We start from the raw sequence: 24,584 nt of genomic DNA on the forward strand, positions 1-24,584 counted from the left end.
ATATGACTCAGATGCAAAGGCAACAGCTGGAGCAGTTAATGGGCTTAAGAATAACAAACAAAATTAAGTATCTGGGTATATGGTTGACCGCCAGATGTTCCTCCATAAAGGAGGATAACTATCTTCCTCTTTACAGCCAGATGCTCAGAGACTTAGAAAGATGGAAAAATCTCCAGCTATCAATTTTGGGAAGGGTGGCAACCATTAAGATGTGCGTGTTACCCAAATGGTTATTTCTATTCCAAACAGCCCCGGTAAGGTTGAATAAAGAGTTTTTTACAAATCTGGATAGGAGTATATCTAAATTTATTTGGCAGGGAAAGAGACCGCGGATTAGACTTAAAATGTTACAAGAACCCAAAAATAGAGGAGGATTTGGACTCCCAAATTGGGAGCTCTATCACCAAGCAGCGAACTTGATTTGGGTGAAAGAATGGATGGTCCTACAAAAGAGACGACTTTTGACATTTGAGGGAGCCGGTCTTCAACATGGCTGGCACTATTTCCTATGGCCGGGAGCATCCGGCCGCCCTAGACACTTTGATGATCACTATTTACGTAGGACGCTTGGGTACACTTGGGAAAAGGTTAGAAGAAGAGTATATTTAAAAGTTCCATGTTGGATTTCGGCGCAGGAAGCTCAGGTTTACCCAACATTGTATAAAGGGGAGAAAACCTTGACGTATGAAGGCTTCTTGGATGTTCAGGGTAATCCGAAGTCACGAGAATTATTAACTCTTCAAGGATATAAGATAGACTGGTGGTCTTATTCTCAAGTGCACTCCAGGTATAAAAAAGATTTACATAGTGAAGGAATCTACCGTAAAAGACAAGAATTGGATAAGATCTTATTAGAAGGAGGGAAAGGGATATTATCTAAATGTTATGCATATTTATTGTCTCTGCAGATAGGACAGGATGTAGTGAAGGATTGTATGATAGCATGGGGGCGAAATTTTGGATATCCCCTTGACTTCCAGCAATGGGAACAGATTTGGTTGAAAAATATGAAATTAACTATGGCCTCCTCATATAAAGAAAACATATATAAAATGGTCTACCGGTGGCATCTTCCCCCAGCGAGATTAGCTAAAATGTTTCCCGGGACATCTGCCTGCTGTTGGAAGTGCGGTTACAGCAATGGAACCTATTTTCACCAATGGTGGACCTGCCCGCAGGTGGTTAAATATTGGAAAAAAATACGGCAATGGATTTTGGAAATTACACAGATTAATTTGGAACTAAGACCTGAGATTTTCCTATTGGGGGCAAAACCTTTGAATATTAAATCAGATATATGGTTATTGTTGATTCACATTATCACTGCAGCAAGATTAGCGTATGCGCAGGAGTGGAAAAATCAATACTTACCGATAGATTTGAAAATAATATATAAAATTAATGAGTGTGCGGAATCAGATAGATTAACTAGATTGATCAATGGTAAAAAAGATTCAGAATTTTATAACAGTTGGAAAGTATGGTACGATTGGGTCCAGAAAAGGTGGGATAGAATAGATATATGATGATGTGTATATATATATGGTGGCAAATATGTATGTATAAAGGAATGATTTTATACTTATGGACAATGTAATCATATTATACCATGGTGGCAGGATTGTATATTTTATTTGTGTATTAGTGCATAGAATATATTAATAAAAATTATTTAAAAAAAAAAAAAAGTTAAGAAGTCTAAGTGTAGCATTGCTGTACCTCAAGTTGAATTTTTGGGGTTCTTAATCGATAGCAAAGGAATTCATCCTACGGAAGCGAAAACTAAAGCTATCCTGGACGCTCCCGTTCCTACATGCAAATCTGAACTTCAAGCCTTCCTCGGCCTTTTAAACTTTTATGCTGTTTTTCTACCCCATAAGGCATCCATGGCAGAGCCCATCCACTGGCTGTTGGACCGGGGTGCTCCATGAAACTGGACCGCGAAAGCCGCTGCTGCCTTTCGAGCGGTCAAACATTTGCTTGTGTCAAATTCTGTTCTAACTCAGTATTGTGAAAATCTTCCACTTATTCTAGCTTGTGATGCCTCCCCGTATGGGGTCGGCGCCGTCCTTAGCCACAGGTTTCTGAATGGGTCCGAAGCCCCTGTGGCATTTTTTTCCCGTACCTTGGCTCCCGCTGAACGGAATTACTCACAACTGGACAAAGAGGCTTTGGCACTTGTGGCGGGGGTAAAGCGTTTTCATTACTACCTTTATGGTCGCCGGTTTACCTTAGCTACGGACCATCAGCCTTTACTAGGTTTGCTTGTGGGTGATCGACAAACCCCACAAATCCTGTCTCCCAGGTTTACCCGTTGGTCCGTTTTTTTGGCTGCTTACAAATATACACTTACCTACGTGCCTGGGAAGCATCTGGCCCATGCAGACGCTCTGAGTCGTTGCCCTGTGACCACCTTCTTATGTGACCCAGCATCTGCTTCAGCTGTGTTTTTGATTGACAGTTCTTCTTTTGCCTTAACTGCTGCTGCCATTGCCCACCACTCCGCTCGTGACCCTGAACTCTCTCAAGTCCCAGGACTGGGTTAAAGGGGGTGGCCTTCAGGGAAATTGGGGTCCCTCTGGCAACCGTATGTTTCCAGGAAACTGGAATTATCAGCCCAAGGGGGTTGTTTACTCTGGGGTCATCGGGTGGTGGTCCCACAGCCACTTCGAAAGACCGTCCTTGTCTCACTACACGCCAGTCATCCCGGTATTGTCCGGATGAAAGCTATGGAAAGGAGTTACGTCTGGTGGCCTGGCCTAGATAAAAGCATCACAGATTGGGTGGCCTCTTGTCAGCGTTGTCAGGAGTCATGACCACTGCCCCCTAAAGAAAAAGCCCATGAGTGGGAGGAACCTATGGGTCCGTGGTCCCGCATACATTTAGTTTTTGCTGGCCCTTTCCATGGGCAGATGTTCTTAGTGGTCGTAGATGCGTATTCAAAATGGGTGGAATTGGTGCTAATGCACTCCACCACATCTGACGCTGTCATAAGGGTTTTGCACGCACTTTTTGCCACACATGGGTTGCCCGACCTTCTGGTATCGGATAATGGTCCTCAACTGACGGCATCCATGTTTGAGCTGTTCCTGGCAAGGCTGGGCATTCGGCATTGCCTCATCTCGCCTTACCACCCAGCGGCTAACGGCCTTGTGGAAAGAGCTGTTCGCTCAGCAAAGGAGGCGCTTGGCCGTATGGGCCCGGGTGCGTGGTCAGAGCGTTTGTTTGAGTATATGATAGTGCAGCACACGACACCCTGCCCGGTCACAAACCGGAGCCCCGCAGAGTTACTTATGGGCCGGCGTTTACGGACCATTTTGGATCGCTTGCATTCTCTATATGCCCCTAGTAAACCTCTGGACTCCCATAGTACAACCAGACCCTTCGGGGTGGGGGATTCAGTTTATGCCAGGAATTATGGGGGTTCACTGTTGTGGATTCCCGGATGGGTGATAGATGTAACTGGGCCATGTTCTTATAAAATAGATATGGGTCAAGGTAGAGTCTGGCATCGGCACCAGGATCAAATCAGGGCTAGGAAGGTGCCGCCTACCGAACTTAGTGAACAGACGGACAGGGGTATGGATAGGGTTGAGCCGGGGTTTGGGGACACCCATTCTTCCGATTGGAATAACGAACCATGCAATCCAACACCTATCAGTAGCAGAGGGGCAGTTCGAGAATACTCACCCAGAGTACAGGAAGACAGTCCAGGACCAGCGCATGTTGATCCAGTTGAAGATTGGTCTGTGGAAAGTCCTAGGGGTAGGAATGTCCCTGTCCAGCCAGAACACCTGCCTAGGGCGAGCCCAAGGCGCTCAGGGTGTCTCCGACATCGACCCGCATACCTCGAGGATTATGCATGCACCATTCCAGGGGAAAGGGGTGTTGTGTTCTGAGCATGCTCAAGAGAATTGGCCCCTGTTGGGATCCTTTGTAATGTTGGATGTTCCTATTGGTTAAGCCGTCTGACAGTTGGTATAAAAGAGCTGTCAGGCTGAGTTCGAGGTTCTTCGTATTGTACTTCTTCTGAATTGTGTTAGATCTGTAGCTGTGAGGTAAATAAATACTTACCGTTATAATCCACCTCTGTAATTCATCGTCTGCTCGAGAACACACCAGGCTTCCTGTCAACCATCCTATCTGGCACATTCAACCAAAGAAATCCTCTGTCCTTTTAAATTACCAAGAATGTAACTTTATTTTCTTTTCTTGGTAAGCTAGAAAAATGTGGAATAGACAACATCACCACCAGATGGATTTGTAGCTGGCTGACAAACCTTAATCAACGAGTAGTCCTTAATGGTACTGCATTCACATGGAAAGAAGTAGTGGGGTACCACAAGGCCCAGTACTCTTCAATATCTTCATAAATGACTTAAGACCACACCTGGAATACTGCAACCAATTTTCATCTACTACAAAAAAGATGTTGAGACTTTGGAAAAAGTTCAGAGAAGAGCAACTAAGATGATCAAAGGCCTGCAGGATTTGGGTTTGGCTAGTCTTTAGAAAAGAAGAATTAGGGGTGACATGATAGCAGTATTCCAGTATTTGAGTGGCTGCCACAAAGAAGAAGGAGTCAGGTTATTCTCCAAGCACCAGAGGGCAGGATAAGAAACAATGTTTGTAAACTAATCAAAGAGAGAAGCAACCTGGAATTAAGGAGAAACTTCCTAACAGTGAGGACAATTAACCAGTGGAACAGTTTGCCTCCAGAAATCATGGGTGTTCCATCACTTGAGGTTTTTAAGAAGAAACTAGATAGTCTCTTATCTAAAATGATATAGGTTCTCCTGCTTGAATAGGGGGCTGAATCAGAAGACCTCCAAGGTCCCTTCCAGTTTATTCTATTCTATTTATTGAAAGATCCATCTAGGTACAGCAGAATCAAAGTCAGTTCTGGGATTTTCCCATGAAAACCCATATAAGTAAAACCCCTTTTCTCCCTCCGGGCCACCCACAGTTCATAATTTACCATTTGGCTTCAATTGGCATTAAAGGTACTGTTGCACGATCTAAGCTGTTCCAAATAAAGCTACCTTTTATAATTAACTGACAGTGATTTTGTGAGCTCTGATGGTGTTCAACATGTTCCAGATGTTTTGGCATTGCATTCAAGAAATCTGTTACTATTGGTATTATATTTGCTTTCTTTTGCCACAGCCATTCTACTTCTGTTTTCAGCTCTTTGTATTTTGTAGTTTTCTCCAGTTTCTTCTCTTCCTTATTATTCACATTTGAAAAAATGGTTATGGCTAAGTTGATGGTGATAGAAAAGTAAACTAAAAGTAAACATTAGCAATGGACTCAATATTTCTTTAAGGTACTGCTGCTTATTGTTCCTTTGCTTATTTTCCTTTTAGAGCACAGATGGACAGGATTGAAAAGGGAAATAGGCAAATGTTTTCCATATATCTGGATGCAGTTTTGTAGTCTCCTCACCCTATATCCATATCAGAGTAACAACAGAATTGAAAGACAGACATCAGTGCCACTGAATTAGGATAGTGAGAAGAAATGTCTCTTCCCAGCAACCATAAAAAGTAAATTAAAATCAGCAGAGTTTCTCTTCTCTGCTTCAGCCACCATAAACGTGATCAGTTGGGTTCACTATGAGTTTGGATTTATTAAAGAGAAATTATGTAAGGCTGTACAGACTTCATAAGTAATGTCATCATATGTAATGGCTTTAATTAGGATAAAAAAACACAGAGGGAATATCTGTGTAACATTAACAGGATTGATTAGGTTGCCCACTCAAAGGTGGACCTTGGGCAGAACCAACACATCATTAACAGCAACCAAAATCATTTGCTTTCTTAATAATGTAGACCTTTCTCTGCAGTTCTTATCATTCACAGCATTTTTCTCAGAGATTTCAAATTTTTCTGCTAACACTCTGAATAAAAATGAGCAATCAGAAATCAGATAATTTCTAATTATGTTATTGAAAACTTCAGGTGTGGTGTGGCTAGAATATTCCTTTCTGAAACAAAATGCTATCACCCTTTATTGACTGAATTGTTGAATGTTAAAAAAGGAGGAAGAAAAATAGAAAAAGGAAGAATCCTATCTTGATCCTGGCCAACTGCCCCTTTTTTCCATTGAATTTTTCCTGATATAAAATGTAACTTCTATTTGGGATCAATGAATCACTACTTGAACATACTTATGTGCATACTTTTCCTAATAGACAAATTTCATATATTGGAATTCATACTTTTCACATTGATTGATTGATTACATATATTTCTACTAGCAATGGGAAGGTCATTGGATCTATGAACTACTCTTTTGTGGGGTGGAGATCTAAGAGTTCTGGTGGATCAAATGATAATAAAAATAAAACAGCATTTCTCATATATTTGGTAGGTCTGCCTGCTTTAGAAAAAAACCCTCCCCCCACTTTGGAGGAAACAACAAATGAGGGATTTCTCTCTCTCTCTCTCTTAAGAAATACAGTATATTAGGATGTAGTTTTTCATGCATTTCCAACTTCAATGGAGTAGAAGAAAGATCACCATTTTTCACCAGTTTCAGTCAGAGGTTTCTTTGGATTTAGAATGTGATCACAGTAATTAATTAATTGATTTTTATGCCTCCTCTACTCTCCTACAGGGTGTCTCTTGGCAGACTTGTGGTTATTTGTAGAAATGGTTATTTTTATGATGATATTTTTTTTGCACAGCTAGCCAGATATTTAGACTGGATTTGGAATATTTATCCCCATCAAGTCTTTCCCAAGGACCTGGGATAGGCAAATGTTGTTGTCTGGTGGTGTTAAAGGTATATCAACATATGATTTAAGCTGTTCCACGTAAAGTTACCTTTTGCAATTGACTGATGGTGATTTTGTCAATGCCAATCAAGTGATCCTCCAAATGCACCTAAGACACCTATCACTTTTGGTATTATCCCTGTTTATTTATTTATTTATTTTTTTGCCACTGTTGTTCCATTTTTATTTTCAGGTCTTTGTATTTTGTGATTTTTATTATGGTTTGTTGCACAGGTTAGCCAGATGTTTAGACTGAATTTGACAATTTAATCCACCTTTTGAGTCCTTCCTACAGACCTGAGATAAACTGAAATCAAAGTCCTTTGGAATAAAATTTTGAAGCATGCATTTTGTTGTATATGTCAATCAAGTTCAAAATCAGTATATTCATCCAAAATGTTTGAAAAACTCAATTGCTCATCCATTTCTATTTCCATTTCTAAAAATTATATTCTGTATGTTCAATATTCAAAGTTCTTTACAGTTTTTATTCTCATATTCAACACTTTTGAGAGTATTACAAACAGAATTGTGCTGCTTGTTACACTTCAGTCATAAAGACTGTTTGTTACACTTCAATCATAAAGACATCAACAAATGATTTTTAAAGACATGGTCTATTGCCAAATAATTTATTGACCCAAATTAATTCCATTTCAAATCATGTGGAGAATTTTCATGTGAATAAGAGATTATCGTCTTAAAACCTCTGACTCAATGCATTAATGTTGGTACTGCCTGCCCATTCAGTGACTAATCGAAAGGCTTATTCTTACATGATCATAATTATCTGAACATTGAAAAACCAGATTTAGTTGCTGTTCAACTTGCTATAAGTATGTATACTGTAGGCATTTTCATTCAAGACAGGCCTGGATGTGATTTTTCTGCACCACACTAATAACATATTGTTAGAAGCTGCAAACAAACAAACTATCATATAATGCCAGGACGTGAAGTAAGTTAAATAAATTGAGGGACAAAGGTTCCATTTGACTTATGATTGCCATTTTAGTAGAAGTCTATGATTCTCTTTGTGAGCAGTCAGAATGAATTTGTTTGGGTAATATTACATAATAATAGCAATGATAAGTGAAATGTTATTTTGCTTTGTAGGCGATTACATCATGGACATGTGCTGAAGTTTGAATATTTTATCTCAGCTTTGCCGTTTACTATGGGTTTTTTGTACCTTTATTTTCTCATTCATTAATTCATCCTGGCAGATAGTACATTATTTTACTTAATTGGCAAACAGTTGAAAAAGGGTGAATCAACTTTATGGGTCTGAACCAAGAATCTAGCATAGCTAGCATAAAATGATCTGTTTAAATCAAAATTTATTTTTCACCTGTCTTGTGTCTTGCTTGTCACTCAGGTTTTGACAAGTAATTTTTAAGTCAGAGATAGGCATAACAAATATAAACTGTCCAATCCTATGGCAATCTGAAGTGAAATAAAACTAGAGTTGAATGTGCTTCATTAACATGAATGCTTTACAAAGTTTCATATAATTTATATAAAACTTTAGTCACATTGTCTGAACTTGCCTCTTCATTTCATTCTTCCATTCTTTGCCACAACTCTGTTTCCAGAAGGAAAAAAAATAATTATTGGTATAACAAGGGAGAAAGACAGAAAGATCAAAAGAATGGTGTGATAAAGAAAAAAGGAGACAAATAGGAAGTGTGATTACAAGTTACACTTCTAAAACAATATCAACCTTTGCCAGTTCACTTTTTTCTACACTGTTGGCTTGCTTAATATAGTACTTTTTAAATCCATTCTCCATTCATAAGGATTGTGTTAATATTTCTCTCCTGATAGATTCACTTTTCTCCCAAATATTGCCAACAACTACAAGAGATAGAAAAAAAAATGTGAGTGACACCAATGGCATAGGTTAAAATCCAAAGGAGTGAAAGAAACACAATTTCTCTCATTTTGCACCATGAGACTACCAGAAAGCCTCAATGATCTTCATCTGCTGATTTCAAGAAACCAGTAAAATCCTGAGCAGCTTAGTTGTAGCAACATAAAACAGAGCTCTTGCCTCAGTTATAAGCTCATGCCTTAACTAGACTTTGGAGATTACATGGGGAAAACAAGCTCACATTAAATAATGCCAAGACAGATTTGTCATTCATCAGTAAGCATCTGCTAATATTGTCCTAATAATTACTCTGGAATAGGCTTTTCTCCTACTAAGAGAAGTGGTTCATGCTTTACAAGTCCTTTTCAATTCAAGGGTGATGTTTGAATAGCAAATGTAAGCCAGGTGGTGAACCAGGTACAATCCTACCTGGACCAAGGTGTTTTGGTCATGGTAATTCTCACCCTAATCATCATTCGGCTGAACTATTTAATATAGTGAATGTGGGTTTAACATTGAAGATGACTTAGAAACTGAAAAGAATATAGAATGTTACAGTTATAGTATTTGCAGGACAAAGTCACTGTTGTATAACAACCCAGACATTGGCAATCAATTACTTGGTTGACATTAGGCTTCCAGCCCTAATCTAGAATGATGGCCATTACCTTTAAAGCCATCAACTTAACCTTTGCCTTAAATTGTTTATAAGCACCATCATAGGTGTGCCTTTAATCTTGATTGGTTTGTCAATTTTTACTTTCATACTGCTTCAGTTGTATTTATTTTGCTTTGTTGTGTTATTCAAGATGTGGGTGGTATTCAAATATTGTAAAATACATAAATAATAAACAGTTGTGAAAATACCCAGCAATAATCTTCAGTAAACCTGGGTTACCTAACAATAGAAAAACAATGTAACAATTACAGACAAAACCCATTTTAGTCTAGCATTTCAACCAATAGTTATAAGTATACATGTTGTGTCCTCAATTTATGCACTGCTTTTTAAAAATTATTGGAGTAAACCATTGTCGTCATGTTACATGGTAGTGAATTTTCCACAAATCTGATGAATCATGAACAGCGAGAACAAGGTGTAAATAAAGATTGCTCCATTTCAAAGTGCTATAGATAATCAAATATCATAAATCCTTTCAGTCCAGCTACAAAGTAACATACTTTGAAAAGCAACAGATGTCCCTCCATAGATGCAAATTGAGACACAGATAAAACCTTGCCAATTTTCTCTAGAATACTCAGATACAGATGTAAAGCTAGTCCAATATTCCTTTTATACAGTCTGTTATAATGACTGAAACACAAGGGGAAGCCAAAATCTCCCCCAAGCTATATGGTCTCCAGAGTTCTAGCTGAAATTCATTTCAGTGGTTCTTCTTATACTGAAGCCTAGCTAAATCTGCTTGACTGCTGAAGAGTCATGACACAATGGGATCACAGAAGCACTTGACCGATCAGGAAATTGCACAAATATTCTGTGTGGAAGTGCTATTATTAAAGGTTATATAAATTAAAAACATAATAAAATCATGTTGGATTAGTTCTTTTTCCCATCCAGACTCCATGTGAGCCTTTCAGCTCCAATGCCAGAATATAAACTAGGAATCTTCTATAAGCAAACAACAAATGAAATGACTGGGTGACAAATAAGACTAAACATTGGGAAAAGTGCATCATCTATCTTTTTTAAAAAATGGTGGAAGGGATAATGTTTTCCCCCTTTTTTCACAGGATAACTATCTTTCAAGATACTACTTATATTGATAGTGCATCTGTAGTTTCCCTAATAGGGCAAAAAACAGGTGAGGAGACAAATCATTCCTGGAAATGATCTGTTTTCACCAGTCTCATAGTTCCAAAATAATTTTCCTCACATAGTTACATTTATATCTCTATTATTGCTTGAAATATCCAGTCATGAAACAATTTAGTTTGATCCACTGTCCTCAAATGTTATTCCTTCCCTAAGATCTCTTCCCATAAGCATTTACATTTATTTTTGTTTACAAAGTTGATTTTACAAAAGAACACTGATGAAGTAAAATGATAACTGATAAGAAGAAAAATCATTTTATTTCATACCTTTGAGGGAATATATTTTGATTAAGAATTTTAACTACTTTAATTACTTAAATTACAAACAAATGCAAACTAAACTTTACAGAAGAGACTTGAAAAAAGGAATAAAAGGTGCAGGAAAAAATAAAAAAAAAGAATAAAGAAAAGTATACATGATTTTATATTTATTTTTATGTATAAATAAATGTATATATTCTTTTTCATTTTTTTCTTTTATTTTTCTTCTTTATTTTTCCCTGCATCTTTTATTCCTTTTTTCAACCTTATATATATATTCCAATCTTCATCAAAAATGTAAACAAATTTAGTAACCATAAATAGCTATATACACCTAGAAGGTTACAGCAAATATCTCTTCATCTCATATCCCATCTCTTATCTATAAGGAAACACATAAAACATATATTTTTTAATCCTGGTATCAGCCAAAACTGCATATAGGATTGTAAAAAAATATCTTATTTTAACCTTGATTAAACAAGCCAACTTCCTTCCTATACCTTAATTTTACTTTTAGATACATTTTGTAAATATTTAAGTATATCTTTTCATGTGAGCATCTGTGGAGCATCCTGAAATGGAAAGTGGAGGTGTGCAAGGTCTCTTAACATCCATCAGCTCCATGATATTGTTATGGAGGAATGGAAGAGGACTCCAGTGGCAACCTGTGAAGCTCTGATGAACTCTATGCCCAAGAGGTTTAAGGCAGTGCTGGAACTGCCTTTATTTTGTGGCCACACAAAATATTGACACTTCAGGCCCCATTTGGACATTATCACTTAGTGGTGTACTCACTTTTGTTGCCAGCAGCTTAGACATTAATGTCTAATGCTGTGTGTTGCATTATTTTGAGGGGACAGCACATTTACATTGTTATACAAGCTGTATACTCACTACTTTACATTGTAGCCAAGTGTCATTTTTTCAGTGTTGTCACATGAAAAGATATACTTAAATATTTACAAAATGTGAGGGGGTGAACTCACTTCTATGATATACTCTCTCTCCCTCCCTCCCCTCCTCTCTCTCTGTATATATAAAATCTTAAATGCTTCTACTTAAATTAGAGTAATATCAATGTAACAGAACACTGCTTTGTTTTTGTTTTCTTTTTATATATTCCTACTTGTATCCTTTAAAAATTGTCCAATCTTTTCTTTCTACAAAGATAAACCAAGCCAATTTCCTTACTATAAGCCTATAACTGAACTAAAAGTAACTCCTTACTGACAATAATCCATATAAACCTAGCACAATCAAAGCATGTTATCATAATCGGTCTACTCAAACAGTTTCAATCTCATTGAGAACTTGTCATTCTCACAGCCTATTACAGGCCAGAAGGAGAGACATAGAATTATATTCCTTTAGCACCAAGTTATAGAAAACATGAGCTGTTGAATAAAACAGCTTTTATGCTAGCCTCAAGTACCACCTATTATGAAGCTGGCTGGTTACATATGTAAGACTTGGGAAGTCTTATTATGTTGGCATAAGAAGAGAAATGTCCAGAGGATCTGTGATGTACAATTTCCTTAGAATATCTGCCAGTTAAATCATTGTCAGTTTCAAATTTTCTACAGTTAAGAAATCAAAACAAAGCCAGTCTCTTTTAAAATCTCATTTACTATCCACAAAACATGTTAATCTAATTAACCTTCACAATCTACTATTCAAGTACTGCTTTTTAAAATTATTACATTATCTATAAACTAGCACATATCGCCTCATATTAATAATTTAAAAGGGAGGTTAATAATTCAATTTGGTGATGAAACTCCCAAACAGACAAAAACTATTGTAGAATAAAAGCAGAATGATATATCACTATAACAAACATCTACAATAGCCATATAACTCTGATAATCAAGAAGATAAATTAGTCAATCTTCATAAGGATGCAAAAGATGACAATATGGTCCTAAATACTACCAAAGGTAGTTATATCAAGCCATACATTTTTCTTTTGAGTTACTTTTAAATTAAATATCCAATAAACTCTACTCTACATCTGGAGGAAGTTCTCAAGAACCTGAAGTGGAATCAGAATAAGGGAGAATATTACTTTGGCGTAGACAATGATAATCCTATTACTGCACTACAGCCTTGATCTCTGAGGTCCTAAACCTCATACGCTGAACCAGTTTACAGTATCTGTTCCTAAAACAGATCCAGGGTTCTGAACCTTGGCCTCAAAATTGATTAATCATCCAACCCTGCCACTTCTTCTTGACAAGAAGGCAGATATTGTGTCAGAGGCCAAACTGGCAGTGAGCACTGCTGCCTACACAAAAGCCTGAATAGTGAATAACTGAGTTACCTCATGTTTCTGCTGTCATTGTGTGAAATCCTCTCATAAACGTGTTGTGTCCCACATGCATCAGATCATAGAGGAAATGGCATTAGCTACTGAACCTTGTGAGAAAAGTGCTCAAGAAACTGATCAGCTAAGTCATTTGCTTTACTCATTTCTCTCAGTCAGAAAGTTTCTTTACAACAACAACAAATCAGGCCTGTTGAAAGAATGCTTCTTCTCTTTCTTTTCATGAAGTTTATGAACATAGCCCTCTTCTTTTCAACAGCATAACTTTTTGTCTACAGTTAAAGACAAACAGACTCTTGTTTTCAACTAAGTAGTTTCTGTGTTAAATATAAGGATTTTCTTAATTAATAACTGAGATGACCCTCCCTTATGTTCATTTAACTTCAGTGCTTACAAAATTGTGTCTGTCAATTGTCTAGTTAGCGAATCCAGAAAAATATTATTTTATCAAGTACAAACCTTACTAAATAAATCCACATTGGGACAGAAGAAGCAAAACCAGCTCTCAGCTTTCCATGCAAAAGCATGCATAGTTCATTCCCCCTTTTCCCCCCAGGCCACCCACAATCCATTATGTCCACCAATCACTTCTGTTCATTTTGTTATGGGAACCAGCTGGCCCCACTGGGACATCTGCTGGGGGAGCAATGTTGATGGGGGAGCAATGTTTCCTGGGAACTGATGATGCTTGGATGCAATTATCCTTTGTGTTCCAATTCACCACCACCTATTCTTTGTCAAGTTGCAAGAGAAGCAGAATATAGGTGAAATTTAGAGTCACCTATTAATGATGCATTTCTTAAAGCACTAAGTTACACACATCTCTACCCGCCCCGCCCCCCCCACATTCCCCTTTGTGTTCAACCTGCTTGGTGATGTTCTAATTGGACATCTGTTGACCCATTCATTGTATGCAAGACTAATTCATGCACCTGTTCGTTCCTCCACACTTTACTAAGAGGGTTAACCAAACAGCTGGAGGAAACTAAAAGATTGTGCAGTTTAAGATGCTGAGAGGCAGGAGCATTCATCCTCTGAAGAGCAACCTGCTCAGTCTCACTTAAAGTGACCCATACGCAGAGGAAAGGTACACAGCCAATAGTGTCAACTAAGGTAATCGGCAGCATCCAGACCAAACAAACAACATCTACTGGATATGGGGAAAGGAAATTCTTCCTAAACTGGTAACTGATTCAGAATATCAGATTCATGACTACAGTGAATAATACAGCATTACAAGCAAACAGGCCAAGTTACAGCACTACTGACTTGACATTACAGGCAAAATACTTTGTGCAGTACAGCTGACCAGTCAGCTATTCATCATGAAACCAACTATTTCTAAGTTGTTTCTTTTAGGAAGAGAAATTTTGATAAATGTATACAATGGCCTCCATGATTTCCTGAATAAAGCTTTAGTGAACCCTTTGAGTTAAAGGGAAGAAGAATCTTCCTAAGATTTATAGAAGGATCTGTGGATTCCTCATTAAAGATCTCCTGATATGGGAAAGGACTTCTCCTAAAATCTACCATCTTTTGTTGCTAATAGATGTCAAGGAATACATTTCCTGTGCTATTAAAATGATAGAGTAATATTTGGGAATTTTTTTCTGTGTAGACATTACCCAGATCTGCCCAGTTTTTGCATTTTTTTATTTTAATATTTTTGCCCTTCCACAAATTTGGATTAGTTTTATCCTGATTTTGATTATTTCTTTTGCTGGCATGCAGATGGATGGAGAGATAGATACTAAACTCCTTTTTAAAATTTTCTTCCAATTTTCTGATGGACTAGAAATAATAAAAATAGCAGTTCAAACCACAATTCCAAAACATTGTTATACAAGCAGATAAGCCTCATATAATAATGTATGCTTAACCCTAGACATAGTAATTATTAACAACTACAACAGAAAGAGCAAAGCCAGCATCAAGAAGGATATTCAGCCCAAAACTCTAAGTAGTACTCAGAATGGGATTTTTGGCAGCCAAGTGCTCTTTTCAAATATAGAAAAAAGATGAGTCTTCAGACTATTGCATAATTGACAGAAAATGAATATCTTTCCAACTTCTCTTAACAGCCATGAATACATGCCATATTCATTTCCTTTATCCACCAATTAATTTTCAACTTGTCACTTATATAATTCAAAAGACAATCAAAATGGAATGAGTTTTCCAAAAGAAAATATATAAAATAATTTATGTCCAAAAGGGAGTATCTAAAGGATATGACTATTTTATATAAACCAATTTTGTATTTGAAGCATCACATAAATATGAGCAATCAGTGCTTGCAGCTAAATATGTCATTGAATACTACTAAAAATAATGACACCAATACTTTGTAAGCATCAAAAAATGCCAATAAAATATGCAATTGGAAAAATGAGCAGTTTTCATTATCTTCCCAATGCTTTACAGAGGGAAAAATTGGGAGACACAACCAACTGTGCAAATTACCTTTCAAGGTCAGAGTGTATATGTAGGTCCCCAGTGCAGTTGTTCATATGAGAATGATGAGAATATGCTTATGAAGAAAAAGGGGGGAAACTTTCATTTTCAAAAAGCAGAGCATATTGTATTGGATTACTAGCAGCAGCAAAGACATGGCTGTTTGGATTTTCACCATGTACCTTTTCTATATCACACTGTCTCCTCTGGGTATGGATATGAAAACATGGGTGTCAATGAGAATGTTTACTATGTGCCTATTTCCATTCACCACCTAGGGAAATTCTAGGGTTTATTTGCATTCACATGGCCTTTCCACCAACAAGATTTCCCACCAACATTCTTGAGAAATGTGAATTCACTCTTAGAAAATGTGGATTGCAACCATGTGCTAAAGAAAATCATTTCTCTTGATCTGCTGTCCATTATAAAATGAGGTAGGAATTCCCAGGTATTTTTGTGACAGACAAATTGGGGGGAAGAGTGGATTGGTTAAGAGATTTCATATTTTAAAAATTCATAATGAAAGAATAACTTTTTTATCTATACCAACTGGGAAGAAACTGCCTGATTCACTTTCAAATGAAATTTCATTCAAAGGTCTGAGAGAGGGTGCACAGTTTCAAAATTGCCATTCTCGCTAGGACAGTTATAAAAGAGTCTTATTTTGAGTCCTAAATAAGGAAATATTTCATGTTTCAAAAGGCATATACGAGGAAGGAATCCTAACAGTGGTGTCTGAGAACGGATGCAAAAGGTATTTTACAGGTAATCCTTGATTTACAACCATTCATTTTATGATTGTTCAAAGTTACCGTGGCTCTGAAAAAAAGAGACTTATGACTGGTTTTACACTTATGACCATTGTAGCATCTCCACGGCCACATGATTAAAATTTGAACACTTGGCAATTGGAATGTATTTATTATGTATTTATGACATTTATGAGTGTATTTATGTATTTATGACATTTGCAGTGTCCTGAGGTCATGTGATCATCATATGAGACCTTCCAATCTGGCTTCCAACATGCAAAGTAAATGGGGAAACCAGATTTATTTAACAACTGCATGTTTCATTTAACAACTGCAGTGTTTTGCTTAACAACTGTGGCAAAAAGATCATAAAATTGGGCACAACTCACTTAACAACTGTCTTGTTTAGCAAAGGAAATTTTAGACTCAACTGTGATCGTAAGTTTAGGACTGCCTGTATTCCTTTGATAATGATAAAGATGTTTCCAGTAAAGATGTCTATTTAAAAGGCTGCTTGGGATTGAAGAGAGGAAGCTTTTGGCACATTATAATCAGATGAGATGTATGTGAATAATATTATACCAGAGTATAAAGTGAATAAAAAACAGCCATATCCAAATGCTTAAATAGAGGGTTAACACTAGTCTCTCCACCACTGCCCCAAACTCCTTTACATTTCAAAAGCAGGGAGGTTCTCAAGGAGGACTCACCACAACACAAATAACACAGAAGAGAAAACAGCTTGACAAATAACCCTTTGTGCACTCCTAAGAACAGCATAATCCTATTTTTTTTTTCATATTGACTGATATTGCCCAAATATCAGTGCTATGATTAAATGGGAAGGAATAATCTTTCTTTCCCTCTCATTTAAGTCCAAACCCCATGAAATTGGAGCTTTCTCGGCTCCTACTAAAAGGAAGCAGCAACTGACACTTTAAAAAAAAATGTGGGCACACATCTCACCTGTTCCAATCTTTTAATTCTAATAGAAGATAGGCTTAGGTAGGTAGCCAGAAGGAGCAGGAGATGATTTAGTTCAGTCTGATGATTCTGCCTTGGTAAATGTCAGAAGCAGAGAACAGAGTATTAATAATCATTTGCATCCAGTATAGGAAAAGGCAGCTTTCCAGTGAGAGAGAGAAAGAAAGTGCCAAGTAGCTTTGCCCAAATAATGATGCATGGGTGTAGTTGGATAGAAATGGAGACATACCAATCCATACACAGATAGAAATATGGATAGATAGGAACATAGGAACGGCAGAAATCTCTTCCCTAGAAATCTGACAATATTCAGGAATAGCAATGATAATAATATCATCATTTGAGAAGATGTAAAAAGAAAGGCACTCCATATGAGCCCTGATTCTATATTAATCATTTTGTATTTACTGCCACTGGAGAAAGGCACATTTGTTATGCAGACAGTGTTCATTGTCGTCGCTTGATCATTAATGCAGTGCTGCCAGCAACAAAATGAATTAGCACTCTGAATACTAAAGACCAGCTCCTGATCTCAAGTGTAGCACAATGACACTTGTGGGAGGGAACCGTTCCAGTGGGCTGGTCCAAGAGGACATTTGTGACCTATGCTCATTATAATCTCTCTCCCTCCTCCTCCCTCCCTCCCTTCCTCTCTCTCTCTCTTTCCCTCTCTCTGTTTCCTTCCTTCTTGTTAAAGCCGAGGAATAGGAAATCTCCCCAGAACAGCTGAAAAGTGGATGACCGCACAATTGAAATCATTTAACATTTTGCCATGATTTTCACCCCTCCCTCTTCTTCTTTCTTTTCTTCTTTCTTTTCCTTATTTCCAAGAACCAGGGAAACAGCATGATTATTTCCCACGCCTGTCCACTTCTCCCCAACTCTTCCCGCCCCCCCCCAATCAACAGTGTATCATCTGCCCTTGGAAGCTAGATGCTTTGAATTTCTGCAATTCCGAGCATTCTGTAAATTGGTGGCACAGCACTGTGGAAAGGGCATGAATACCAAACACAGAGGAATCAAAGCCCTGCTGTGCCTATGAAGAGATGTCAGAAGCATGTGGACAGGCAGGGTAACAAAGGGAATGCCACCTGTCACTCTCCCACTGCTTTGGATGTCAGTGTGTCATAGAAGAGTATTAGCTCTTCTCTTAGAAATGCTATCCTGCTACTGTTGACTTGAGCCTCCCACTGCACAAATCTGTGAACTTCAATTGAACTAAAAATAAAAAAAGGAGGGGGGTGAGATTAAGACATGGCTGGGTTTATTTTGCTGTTTATGCTCCTGCTATCTCCTCCTTCGGCTGCAGGGAGAGGTGAGTACTTCTTTTTTCACATACCCACAAGAGGACTCTGGGGCATACCTGAATATTGGTTTCTTGATCCTACATCAAGCCAGCATCATGAATAATTGAACTGGAATAACTCTGAAGATTCATTCCTTCAGCAAGGTGTCCTTCTGAGATTATATGTGTGTTTCTAAATGTTGCCATGAAATGCTAAGAAATGGAAAAATAAAGCATGATGGGAAATAAGTGTCCTATACATTTTAATATGATTGTTGTTCACATATAGTTATACTATATGGACATCATTCTTCTTTTCTTTGAAAAATCAGACTAGGTTATAAGTAGTAGATTCCCCTCAAGATTCCTTGAATTTCTATATGTTGACTTTGGGCCAGTTACAAAATTGCCATTGTGGGGAGAAAGGGAAGCATTATTTATGTTGCCTTGAGCTTCTGAAGGAAAGGCAGAATATAAATCTAACAAAAAGTCATGAGTATTATTTTGTTTTTATTTTAAATGTATGAGTTATCTAGAAGCATTCTGGATAATGTACAGCAATACAAAAGACAAAATCAATAAAATTAGGTTGGTGATAACAAAAAGTGAAAAGTGTAACAGCAATTACAAAAATAATTGATAATAACAAGGTCTAAAATATATAACATATTTAAATAAACTTAGCAAAATTTCTAATAATAATAATTTATTAAGTCTATATGCCTCCTGATACCCAGTGACTCTTAGGAGTTTATAATTGTCAAAAATATTTAAGACCATAAATCAAAAAGAGAGAAAAAGAGAAATAGCACAAGCAGAACTAAGATGGCAAAGAAAAGAAACTCAGAGGGGAACCAGAAAGAAAAAAGGGATATCAATCATCTTTACCAAAAACCTGAACAAAAGTTTTTTGTAAAGGTCTTTAAGTTCTTTGGAAAAACAGTAGGATGCAAAACATTCCAATTTTGGGGCAAACCACATTCCAAAGGGCATGTGCTGCTGCAGAGAAGGCATGATTCCAGAGTTCCAACATATGATATTGTTTAATTGATGGAATCAAAAGTGCACTAATCCTGCTAGACTGAACCTGCAGGGCAGATACTATGAAAGGTAGGCAATCCCTCTAGTAATCAGGCCCTATGCCATGTAAGGCTTTATAGGTAATGAGGAACATGTAAATTGAACTTGGAAACTGGTGAAACATGGATATTAAAAGGCCCAGAAAAGAATAACTGTATTCTGGACCAGTCCTACAGGTCCAGAATAACTGTATTCTGGACCTGTGGTTTTCAAGGGCTGCCCCATGTAGAGTGCACTGCAGAAGTCAAGGCATGAAGTAAACAGGTCATGCGTGACTGTCTAAATGGCTCTTTAATTTAGAAAAGGGAGCAACTGATACACCAAATGAAGTTGGCCACTACTGCGCCTGCTCATTGAGCAAGAGATCTGCAATCAGGAGGACCATCAAATTACACATTATCCTTGAATGGGGACATACAATCCATTTAAAGTCAAAGTTGGAATATCTCCAAATCTGGGTGGCTACCAACAATCACTCAGTCTTGATAAGATTGAGTTGGAAATGGTTCTTCCCCATCTATATCAATGCATCCTCCAGGCACTGGGACAGAACCTCAATAATCTTACTTGGCTGGCTCAGAGTTAAAAAGATATAGTTGGGTATCATATACTAAATCCTCAAACTGGTGGATGACCTTACTCAGTGGTTTCATATACTGTAGATGTTGAAAATATGGGAGACAGACTAGCCCACACCAGAAATGAAGGAATAAGGGGATGATCTGTCCACACCAACCAACATGGAATTGGAGTTGTCCCAGAAAAAGCAACTGTACCCCTGCAAAATAGTTTTCCTTATCTCCAGCTTATGGAGTCATTATAGAAGGATGCCATAGTCAATGAAATTGAAAGCTGCTGAGACATTAAGGAACGTAAAGATAGATATAGACCCACCACCACTAAGTGTGACAAAGGTGCCTCAGTCTGAAACCTGTCTAAAATGGGTCTAGATAAATTGTTTTTTTCCAAGGTTCTCATCAAGTGCAAACTAGTCAGACCTGAAGGGAGAGGTTGTGATTGGTCAATAGTTATCGAAAATTGTTAGGTCCATGGATGCCTTTTTCAAGGCTGGGGTACCATCACCTTTTTCAAAAAAGTCAATATTACTGCATAGACAAACTGCGGCTCAACTTTTTCGCCTCTTTCGTGACTCAGCAGGCACCATGATCCAGTAAATGGCCAACTTGACAATACAGAGACCTTGTCCAGTACTTTAGGACATTGTGGCAGTATAAAGGGTAACATTAAAAAGCCTGTCAGCTGCTATGAAATGCTTCATTTTTAGGTTTCTAGGGCATCCACAAGCACCCCTAAGTCTTAGGAATTTTTTTCCTTGATGTTGTTCTTAATATAAAGTAAAACAGCTCTTTCAGGCTTCATGAACTGACATGAAAGGGAAGAAAGTGTATGCTTTTAAATGTTTTATGACTGTATTTTTGATGCCAGAGTTAAACAGGCATTTGGAGATTTCTGCCTTGGATATCAAGGTAATTTGGCTAAACAAAGCTTTTTAACCTGCAAAGTTTCACAATGGACACTTTACTTCAGATAGTAACCTGAGATCGTCCTTAGTTTATTGAGATGCTTTGATCCTGGTGGGACTCTGTAAATAAACTGGGCATTTCCACAAAGCATTTTAGCACAAATAAAATAGCTATCTTAAGAACAGTTGAGAAGATGGATTCTTGGGAATTTCTGCAAAGGCTTTCCTGGGTTCTTTTGGAACATGCATGCAGACATTCTAAAAAGAGGCCCATATTAGCTCATGGTAGCACCAAATGAGAACAAGTGTGGTGATGTGTTAACACATTGTATGAAAAGACATAAACTTTGTGTGCTACAACCCAGTTTTTCAGTTGAAAGGAATGACTAAAATGATGGAGAATTCAAATTGGTTGTTGAAGGGAGGGGAAGACAGGGTGCAAACCAGGAGTGGTATTCACTTACCTTCCAGTTCGTAAACACAAGTGTGTGCGCCTCCTCCACACATGCGCGAAGTCTTCTGCGCATGTACAGAAGGTTAAAAATGGGATGTGATGTCATCCGGGAGGGTGGGCGGAGCCTCCCACCACCGGTGCTACCAGATCACGTGATCCAGATAGACCTGGCTGAATTTCACCAGTGGGGCAAACAGGATGAAATATACATAATTTAGTATATTTAGTATAAGTACATACTTCAATGTTATTAAAGATAGCATATTTACATACTATCATAACTGACTGTAAAATAAGTCTGAACAAATGTTCACTTTATTGAATAGGCCAAAACCCACACACGAATATTTGTCTGCTTTTCTACTAATATTAAAAGGGTAATTTAAACATTGCAGGTGTCCACATGTTCATGCATGAACACAAGCACATTTGGAACAGCATGTGCAAGCTGAGCACCAGGTGGGGACCAAAGGTGAATGAACAGCCCTAAAAAGGGCATGAGACCCCTCCACCAGAAGCACTGTCCCTCCCTGAACATCCCATTCTCTCCCTCCCTCCCTCCCTCCCCAACATTTTATTGGGGTGAAATTTATTTATTTATTTATTTATTTATTTATTTATTTATTTATTTATTTAATTAATTAATTATATTTCTATACCGCCCTTCTCCTGCGGGACTCAGGGCGGTGTACAGCCAGAATAAAACATAGCATATAAAATTTAAAAACATTTTAAAAAACAATTAAATAATTTTGGCCTGAATTTAAAACAACCCAATTAAAACCGAATTTGATTAAAAAACTGAGAGGATGGGATCAAGCCAGCCCAGCTAGATGGAACAAGTGTGTCTTCAGGGCCCGACTAAAAGTCCGGAGGTCTGATATCGTGCGTATCTCAGGGGGCAGGTCATTCCAGAGGGCAGGTGCTGCCACAGAGAAGGCTCTCCCCATGGGGGTCGCCAGCCGGCACTGCCTGGCCGACGGCAGCCTGAGGAGGCCCTCTCTGTGCGAGTGAACCAGTCGGTGGGAGGCTATTGGTGGCAGAAGGCGGTCTCGCAAATACCCCGGCCCTAAGCCATGGAGCGCTTTAAAGGTGGTCACCAACACCTTGAAGCGCACCCGGAAGACCACAGGAAGCAGTGCAGCTCGCGCAGGAGAGGTGTTATATGTGAGCACCCCGTCGCTCCCATAATCCCCCGCGCGGCCTCATTCTGGACCAACTGCAGCCTCCAGGTGCACCCCAAGGGGAGCCCCATGTAGAGAGCATTGCAGTAGTCCAGGCGGGAAGTGACGAGTGCTTTGGTGACCGTGCGTAGGGAGTCCCAATCCAGAAAGGGACGCAACTGGCGTATCGGGCAAACCTGATAAAAAGCCCCCCTGGCCACGGCCGTCATATGCTCTTCTAAAGACAGCCGTGCGTCCAGGAGGACACCTAAGTTGCGAGCCCTCTCTGTGGGGGCCAGTGATTCGCCCCCAATAGCCAGCGATGGCACCAGCTGGCTATATCGGGACGCCGGAAGCCACAGCCACTCGGTCTTGGAAGGGTTGAGTCGGAGCCTTTTTCTCCCCATCCAGGCCCGCACAGCCTCCAGGCACTGGGACATCACTTCAAGGGCATCGTTGGGGTGGCCCGAGGTGGAGATGTACAGCTGGGTGTCGCCAGCGTACTGATGGAACTCCACCCCAAAGTCACGGATGATCTCGCCCAGCGGCTTTACATAAATGTTGAACAGAAGGGGTGAGAGGACCGACCCTTGTGGCACACCACAAACAAGGCACCTCGGGGTCGACCGCTGCCCCCCTGTCAACACGGATTGCGACCGGTCAGAGAGGTAGTAGGAGAACCACTGCAGAACGGTGCCCCCCACCCCCAGCCCCTTCAACCAGTGCAACATGATACCATGGTCAATGGTATCAAAAGCCGCTGAGAGATCTAACAGGACCAGGATAGAGGAACAACCTCTATCCCGAGCCCTCCAGAGATCATCCACCAACGTGACCAATGCCGTTTCCGTGCTGTGCCCAGGCCAGAAACCGGACTGGAGCAGGTCTAGATAGACAGCTTCATCCAGGTATTGGGGAAGCTGCCGCGCCACCACACTCTCAACAACCTTCGCAACGAAGCGAAGGTTGGAGACTGGACGATAGTTAGCCAAAATAGCTGGATCCAGGGAGGGCTTCTTGAGGAGGGACCTCACTACCGCTTCTTTCAAAGTGGCCGGCAGGACCCCCTCACTCAGAGAAGCGTTAACAATCCCCTGGAGCCAGCCTCATGTAACCTCCTGGGAAGCCAGTACCAACCAGGAGGGGCATGGGTCCAATAAACATGTGGTTGCGTTCAGCCATCCCAGGATCCTGTCCATGTCCTCGGGAGCGACAGGATCAAACTCCTCCCAGATAACACTCTCAAGACCTGCCTCAGTCATCCCATCTGGACTTACCCAGTCAGAGGCCAGGCCTTCCCGAATCTGAGCGATCTTGTCATACAGATACTGCACAAAGTCCTCAGCTCAACCCTGCAAGGGATCATCCCGCGCTTCCAGATGGAGGAGGGAGCGGGTCACCCTAAACAGGGCGGCTGGGCGATTATCTGATGACGCGATAAGAGCGGCAAAATAGCTAGATTTCGCCGCTTTTATCGCCACTAGATAATATGAGACCTCACCAGTGTTCGGTCGGATTCGAAGCGGCTGGTCCTCCAACTACTCTCCAGGCATCTTTTACGGTGCTTCATCTCCCTCAGCTCCTCGGAGAACCAAGGAGCTAGGTGAGTTCGGTGCCGGGTCAGAGGCTGCAAAGGCACAATGCGGTCCAAAGCCCCGGTGGCCGCACTATCCCAGGCGGCCACCAGGTCTTCAGCCAAGTCATGAGCCAGAGTCTCAGGAAATGGCCCAAGCTCCATCTGGAACCTATCAGGATCCATCAGGCGCCTGGGGCGGAACCACCTGGTCAGTCCCGCCTCCCTGCAGCGAGGTGCAGTGGTTAAAAAGTCCAGTCGAAGGAGCGAGTGGTC

This window comes from Pituophis catenifer, unplaced genomic scaffold (assembly GCF_029215685.1).
Source record: "Pituophis catenifer annectens isolate HBS135680 unplaced genomic scaffold, rPitCat1.0.hap2 SCAF_4, whole genome shotgun sequence".
Classification (NCBI taxonomy): Eukaryota; Metazoa; Chordata; class Lepidosauria; order Squamata; family Colubridae; genus Pituophis; species Pituophis catenifer.